General features: G+C 32.5%; 1 pseudogene; it reads left to right on the top strand.

Moving 5' to 3' along the window:
* Positions 8524 to 9107, top strand: LOC109347014 (annotated as a pseudogene).

Here is a 9107-nt window from a genome sequence, read left to right on the forward strand (position 1 = left end):
GAGTTATAGAGGCTTGTGGGATCTAAAATTTTATGTATGCTATGAAACACAATGTTCCAATTAATTGGACATTAATGATAATGAGACAAATCTAGATCTTTAAATGTGAGTACGGACCATTGCCTTATGTCATTCTCATAACTGCTATACTTGGATATTCTGGTGTTTCGTTTGATGGAGAATCCTAAATTACACTCGATGCTCCCGATAAGATTCATGCGGATATAATCCAAAACATAGGTTTCTTTCAAGATATCAATGACATGATCTACAAGCATCACGATGATCAACAGACCGCAAATCAAGACAATCCTTTTGCTGACCTTTCTACTCATTCCTCATTTCGTGCTAAATCATTTTCTTGTGACTCCACTCCTACTAATCAAATGATATTGGACGAGTTGTTCTCACTTAACGGCTACATCACTACACATGTGGATGCTCTCGATACAGTGAATCATCAAGTCCAAGAAGAGCTTAAACACTTATCAAATCGGTTGGACTACATGAACTTGGACTCTCAAACAGCTGATATATATCATCAATAGTAGCAATCTAACATTCTAGGATTTCACTTAAGTATTTTGATGTCGTTGTTGTTGCCATTTCAAAACTAATGTTACTATTGTTGTTTTTAATTTGTGCATTCAGATATTACTTCAAAACATTTTGCTATTTGATATCTAACTATTTGTGATGTATGAATTATGTTTCTTAAATGCTTTTTCAATGCTATGCTATGACATGATATACTATTCTCTAGCATTGGATATTATTCAAAATTCATATTATGCAAAATTTTGACCTTGACTTGTAAATAAGTGAACATATTTTGTTACTCTTTTCTATATATATCTGTATATTGTGCTGGACAAAACTAACTTTTCTTCTTTTTGATGAAGTCAAAAGGAGAAGAAAAGTTTGAGTTATATTTTTCTGTCAAATCTTTTCAGGAACATACAATAAAATAAAGGGGAGTATACAAGATATGGGGAGCATATTTGAACTTTCAACAAAGTTATATCATCTACATATGTTGAACCTCAGAAAATTTCAGATCTCCATTTTTAAAAGATATTGTTTATCATCATCAAAATGGGGGAGATTGTGAAGAAGATCTTGCTCCTGACCTTGGCACGATTTTGATGAAAACAACAAGATCACAAAAAGAAGAAAAGGAAGAAGACCATGAAGACATAGAAGATTCAAGCTTCAAGATGTTTATACATTATGTATTCATATAGGTACTTCTATCTTTACACTCACTTTAATATTTAGTAGCATTGCTCGAACTAATCAATATCATTTTTAAAAGAATTGGATATGTCTAAAATGCAAAGTCAAATTGCTAAGTAATGAGTTACTTGACCTCATTAACAGGTTACTAGAACTAGGTATCATGTTACCTGAACTGTGAGGCAGTTGGTAATAGTTTACTAGAACTGTGTAACAGGTTACCTGACTTAGAAAACAGTTACAAAGCAAAACTGACTAATGTAACCGATTAATTCATTGTATTAATCGATTACAACCTTGGACGGAACATTTAGGTAATCGATTACACAGAGCTATTGAAACTAGATTTTCAAATCCAAATGAACAATTTTCATCCAAAGCGAATAGGTTTCCTTCCAATCATGTCTCCTCTTCATGGAAGGTTATCATGGCTGATTGGAAGCCTATTTAAAGGTATTGAGACATCCAAAATTCATAACACACAAAATATACAATTCATACAACCATACAAAAACTTTCACAACTTATTAAACAAAATTCTGCATATTTTGTTAGCAACTTTGTTCCTAAACTTTCAGATTTTTTGAAGTTGCTTCCAAAGTGAATTTGTTCTAAATTTTCAAAAGATTAAGAGCATTGTATACTAAGTATCTATATTGTGAGATCAAGGATTCCAAGTTTTAGAATTGTCAAAATTGTAAAGGCAATCCTGCCATTGTTATATTATTCATCTTGGTTGTAAACCTTTCATCACAAGGATGTGTTTAGAAGGGGAAAGAGTTTACTTGAAAAAAGAATTTTCAATAGTAGATAAGTTGTAAGTGTGTAAGGTACAAAAATATCGGGAAGAGAAATTGAAATTGCAACTCAAATTATCTAGTGGAAAAATCTCTTGTGTGGCAAGAGTACTGGATATAACCTTGGTGGACAAGAAGGCGAACCAATATAAAAACTCTCTATATACTCTTCTTCTACTTATTCTTGTCATTTACTTTTGTTTTACTTGGTTGAATTCTGCATAAACAATTCGTTGCACCTCAACTTTGATAATATAGCAGAAAAATCATTCATATTCTCCCAACAACTAATTCACCCCCCTCTTAGTTGGCATCTTAAACTTACAGGTTCCGTACTCTCGAAAGACTTCCTAGCCATAGATGACTAGGCGGTGTGTTCCATTAGTTGGCGGTATAGGAAGTTGTGCTACAAGTTTGGAGAGATAGGCTCTTAGTAACATCGTCAATGATACTTAGAAATGTTTATGCTGAAGGGGAGCAAGATCTTATGTGGATGAGTTGTTAAAGAGAATTAGGCATTGAGCAATGTGGATTCAGATATCAGTCTATTTCCATCAAGGTGGAGATTAATGTGGATGTTTGAAATATGTTATTATATAAAATCTCACATGGTCTAGCATTAGAATAGAGTAGAGTATAATGAAATATATTATACCCATGTCCCTTGTTGTTATATGAACCAAATATAAGCACAAAAAAGAAATACCTCATGGGCACTTGGGTCCATGGATGTGCTAGAGCTTGTAACCATTATTCTCTAATAATGTCTTAGTAGTTGTTCAATGCTCCCCTCAGGATATAAACACAGTTGGCTGAACCTTGTTGACAAATTCTCTTATTTCTTTTCTTCTATTTATTCTATACAATTTATTTGATTGCTTGTGGCTAACAATATGCAACGATAGCTTCTACTGCATTGTGACAATCAGAGTGTTATCTTCTTTGCAAAGAATCGAGTATGTCATGCTAGGACCAAGCATATTAATGTGAGATTTTACAAGATCAGAGAGTTGGTAACTTGTGGGCATATACTATTGCAGAAGGTTCACACTTCAGAAAATGTAGTTGATATGTTAACGAAGTCGGTTACTGTAGACAAGTCCAAACATTGTCTGAGTTTGTTGAACATTCACTCACGTTGGACTATGGAGCAGCCCCAACCGAATGGCGGAAGATGGAGATTGATGATATTCATCAAGGTGAAGATTGTTGTGCAATGGCTCTTATTCAAATGGAATGAGCCTTTTCTCCTGATAACAATAATATAAGTTATGAGTTTGAGCTGATGTAAAGAGATTGGGGTACAGGATTATATATTAATGTTTTATGTAAACATAATGTAAAGAAAAAGGACAACAATAGCTACAAACACAAATCATTATTCTCTAAAATGTAATGATAGCCTCTCTACGTTCTAGAAAACATAGACATAATTGGCTGAACCTCGTTACCAAATTTCTTGTATTATTCTTTTTTATATATATTCTCTTTTACTATTTGATTACTCGTTTGTTCCTAATAAAATATAAGAATATGATATTTATATATTTAAATGTAAAGACAAAACATTACGATGTCGAAGAAGAATGTAAATATCAAAGGTTTCTCTATATATATGATTTGAGAAACATTATGATGTGTTTTGATCAATTAGTTGACCCTTCTAGAAAAGGGTTGGTTGTTTGTTGATCTAAACAGTAAAGTGATTCTTCGTACATTTTAAAAATATATGTAGTTACCATAAATATATACAGGATATGACAGAAAAGTTATTTATTTTATGTTTTAACCTCCTTTTTGTTTGCATCTTGGAAGAAAACAAATTAAAATCTCCAAACATTCTTGAGCAAGCAAAGGAGGAGATTGAGACGGTTTTTCACCATGACAACTCGCCAAGGCATGACAAAGAAACTATAAAGAAGGATTTATTTGTTAAAGGTTTGTTTATAGACATGATTTACGATAGAACTTTATTATTGTTTGTATTGATTAATATGACTCAGAATCTGTTATGTTTCTATTTATTGTGCAATAAATAGTTAATATAGTTGTTAGAAATATTTTCATCTACTATGTTTGAGCACTTATTTTTTCTGCATCAATTTTATTTTTCATGTTGTATAAATGATGTATCTTGCTGATGAATAAAATCAAGTCTTCTACATAATATATTTTCTCTCTGCATTTTTGTTTGCTACATAACCAACAAATTGATTATCTAGTCGACCCACCTTGCACAAAATGGCTTGGGCAATATTGTTGTTGATAGTATTGTTGGTTAAACTTATATGGAGTGATGTGAGCAACATTGGTGGGGAAGAGAAGTCATGCATCCCAAAAAAGATTAGTTCCTTATTACAATGATGAAGATATATTATTGGTTATACAAAAAAAACATATATGGAGTAATTCATGTACATTTACTAATTTATTTGCAACTTGGAATAAAACAAAGATAAAATCCCCTAACATTCTTGAGCGAGCAAAGGTGGAGATTGAGGAAATTTTTCACCATGATAAATCTCCTATGCACGACAATGAAACTCAAGGAAGAAGTGATGACATTGTTGAGGAAACTTCAGTTGATGAAATCAAAGCACCGGTGGGTTTGAACGTTTGAAGCTGTAGTTGAGGCCATTCATCCCAAGAAAGAATATGACACTCATGAATTGCTATCAAAGTGAGAATTCAAAGTGGAACTGTAACAAAGTGTGGAGACTTGTTGCAGTGGTGTTGATCATCAAAACTATGTTTCTAATATTATTGTTTTATTACATTTAACTAGCATGGCTAATACCATTTTGTTCTAATTTTAACTTTGATTATCCAAATTTATAAATTACCTTGTTGATATATATGATCTTGCTTGAAAATCTACTTTATTACTAGTAATTTATACTCACTTGTTATCAAGCCTTCAACCCAAAAGTATCTCTTGCCTTATAGAAAGGTTCTCATGACTGTATTGAAGCTGTTTATATTTTGTGGAGCAGCTTTTATTCAGATATCGTAAGTAGTGGATATTAATGGCTGAAGTTAATGGTTGGTACTTGGTACCAAGTTTTTTAAAACATAGAGTCAACCTTAAAACCGGAAGGGATATCGATCAGTGAAGAGTAACATGAAAGGTAACTCAATCTAAAATATAAAGTTAAATTAAAAAATACACATGCATGTTAATACCCAGAAAAACAACATAGATAAGAAATTAGCAATTCATAAGTGATAAGAAGGATGAGTATTGAACATAGATGAAAGAGCAGAAAGAGATGTTAAGTCGAAGGAAATGTATTGGACGGTGAAGGAGAAGGTAGGGCCTCACTGCGAGGTTGGAAGTCCATTGAAACACCGATTCATTTTGGTAGTAAATCATGAATTGGTTTTCTTGTACCAATTCATGGTTCTTTTGTGAAATAGTTCCCTTTAAGGAATGAACCTAATTTTTAGATGCAGTCTAAGTAAAAGAAAAGAAGAAAAATTGGTAATATATACTCACTTACATGAATGTTTTACAACAAACAACACAAAATTTATCTATGAATATTTCTCCTATAGTGTTGATTTAAATATATAAGAAACATCACTAAAAATGACTATGCAAATAGCTATAAAACCCCTACTAGATGTTCCCCTAGCTTACTGGTATTTGAGACAATGTACCACGTTGTATATATCTACACTCATACAACCACGTATCAGGTGAATATGGTTGAAACAAGTATGAGATAAACCATGCGATACGAGGGCTGAGGCACTTAAAGAGATATGAGGCTGAAAATGTATTGGGTCGAACCACAAAATGGTGAAAAATTATGTTAAAATTTGGGATGGACATGTATTCGGTCGAAAACCTAAAATGCAAAGTCTTCCCAAATGAAAAACACATCGATTTTGCGATTCAAGCATCGCTCCTTCCCTGCTATGCTTTTCTGCATGTTCTGACTCGGTGTTCACCATGATAAACGTTGAATCGTGTGATTCTGCAAGTTGGATCATGCTTTTGATTACCTTGCTCGGTACAAGGAAGTTTGGAATTGATTCTCACGTTGTTTATTCAAAAATAAATGAATAGTCTTTCGATTAACATGTTATGTTTGGCCTTGATAGTCACAGATTGTTGTTTGAATGATGCTTTATACATATATTTGCATATACTTTACTTTTACATAATTTTCTAATTATCTAGAGGTGAATCAATAAGGATGTTAGTAATAAAGTCACAAATTCAATTCTTAGAAACCACATTTCCGTATGAATAAAACTTTTTTATGTCAATACATAAATGTTATTAGTTAAATATTTAACTATCATATAATTTATTTTAGGTAAAATTCAAAATTAGTTAATTGTTAGACCAACCAATTTCCACTTGGTATGATATAAAAATGACCCTTCGATAATTTGGCCTTTCTCTTCTTTGCCATGCTTATTTTTTCGAGTAATAAAATAAAATATAAAAAGTACAAGTGCAACTGATTTATGGTGTTTGCCTTTTGCTAACAATTCTTGTAACATCTATTAAGAAGATCAAAATAGTAAGCTCAATCAGTTGGGTTGTTTTAGCTTAAGCAATGGACTTGGTTTGAATCCATGTGAAAGCAGTTATGCAAATTTTATTGTAAGGAGAATTTTGCCATTGAGTTGTCCTATTTGACTTGAATAAGATTATGTATAGTCGATTTACGAGTTAATTTTTAAAGAAAAAAAAGAAAATGAAAGTTTGAGAGTCATCTAATTAAAGTATTTTATACTTTTAAAGTGTTTCATTTCCCTCGGTTACCCTCTAGTAATCAACTAATAAACATTCTCTTACATGGATAGATAATACATATGGTATATACAAAAAAGTAATGTTATTTTGACAACCAAATTGTTATAACTTTAAGTCTTCATTTGATTTTAGATGAATTTTTAGATGCATGTAAAGAGAGATTAAAAATAAGATAGACAAAGTTTTTGCAGACCACTTTGGTTCAAGTTTGGGTCACTTTGGTTCATGTTTGGGTCACTTTGGGTTCAGAAAATTTATTTGAACCGACTTTAATCAGATTAGTCGTTTAGGGAGTGGGTCAGATATTTAAAATTAGAAAAAAGTGGAGAGAGCCTCTTAAGCAACCCATCAAAAAAAGTTTAGTTTTGGCGGCAGATTCGAACAATTTTGTGGCTAGATAGAGATTCAGGAAGGGATTGGATGGCATGGGTAGTCATGTTGTTCAAGGAGGAATTGAAGAGTGGCTGTTCCACTTGAACTACTACTTTCTTCACCCGTTCTTGTCTTCTGGTGGTGGGTGATCAAATGGTTTAGTTGAGCAAATGGATTACTCGTGTTTGGCACCTATTTGATATTCCACAATGATTATGATATTCGTTTATACCTTTACTCTTTTATTAAAGTTGTGATGAAGCTTCCAAGGCTACAAAACCTCATTATGCAACACGTTGATCATTTAGAATATATATATATATTTGTAATACTTAATACATTTCAAATTCGAAGGGAGGGTAGAGTAACTGTGATTTTGTATATGATAATTGATTAACACTATGGTTAATCGATTTTATGGATATTGAAATTATTATAATTTTGTAAGAGTTAATCGATTAACAATGTAGTTAATCGATTAACTATTAGTTGCTTTTAGTTTGTTAGTTGTAATGATGTATTCATTAATCGATTAACAGTATAGTTAATCGATTAACTAGTTAATTGTTAGTTACACAATGTAGTATATAAAGGGTGATTCCCTTATTCCTTGTAATTCAATTCAATGAGAAATAATGTAATTTGAGAGATTCATTCAATAATGAGAAACAAAGTTTCTATCATTTCTCATTCTTCTTTCTTTAAGCTTTGTTTACGTTTCCTTTCTTATCTTTCTTGTTTATCAAGAAGATTCATGCATGACTCATACCAAATTTTAACATAATATCATAACATAATTATTCCTTTGATAGCTTTCGCTTATACTTCTAGGAAGAAATTTTATCTCAGCTTACTGCAAGGAGAAATAATGGATAATGTCTACCCTTATTTTGGTTTCTTGGAGATTCTATTCAATGAGGTATACAAAGGAGTTGGTGTTGCTTTATATGCTGACCCAACAACATTAGTCGTTGGTGCTTTTCTTTGGTCTAACCTGAAGAAGATAGGAAAGACCAAGAACAACATCATGAAGCACATTATCACCATGATGCGACCTTCATTATGCAAGGCAACAAGCACCAAAAGGAATAAGGAACAAATGGAGAACCAAGCCAAGCCTCCTACTTTTTGGTTTCTCTACCTCCACCTCTATTATTATCACCACCCAAGAATAGAGAGAATTGTCAAGAATGGTTCTTAGTCTTTGTCCAAATCCATTATCACCAATATCTTTGACTGTAGGGAGATTCTAGACATGACAATCCAATCCTATTCAGAGAGAAATTTGAACAAAGTCATCACTCACTCGATTCTTCCATAGATGGCTTCTTTCAATGACTATATCACTAGAGTATGTCAAAAGTTCCTGATGACAAGAGTTCATCCAAATCACCAAGTTCCTATTTTAAAATGGTGCCCAAATTCAGTGCTATAAAAGTGATTGATTTTGGAAACACCACATATGAGAGAAGATCAGAATTACATAGTATCAACTTGTCATTATAGGGCACTTGAAGTTATCCTAGGAAATGGCTGAAGTTATCCATGTGATATATGGAGTGTGAGATATATATTGGTTGAATTATGCATTGGTGAAGCTTTGTTTCAGACTCATGAGAATTTAGAGCACCTTGCTATATGGAGAGGGTGCTTGGTACATTACCACAACACATGTTGAAAAGACTTGATCCATATATGTTGAGAAGTATATTAGAAAGGGTAGATTAGACTGGCCAAAGGGTGCAACCTCAAGGGAGAATATTAAAGTTGTGATGAAGCTTCCTAGTATGCAAAACCCCATTATGTAGGACATTGATCATTCAGTTGGTGATCTTATACATCTCTGGTAGGGATTACTTAGGTTTGACCCATCTGAAAGTCTTACTGCTAAGGAAGCTCTCAGGCATTCTTTCTTTAGAGATCATAGATAA

This window comes from Lupinus angustifolius, chromosome LG05 (genome assembly GCF_001865875.1).
Source record: "Lupinus angustifolius cultivar Tanjil chromosome LG05, LupAngTanjil_v1.0, whole genome shotgun sequence".
Lineage (NCBI taxonomy): Eukaryota > Viridiplantae > Streptophyta > Magnoliopsida > Fabales > Fabaceae > Lupinus > Lupinus angustifolius.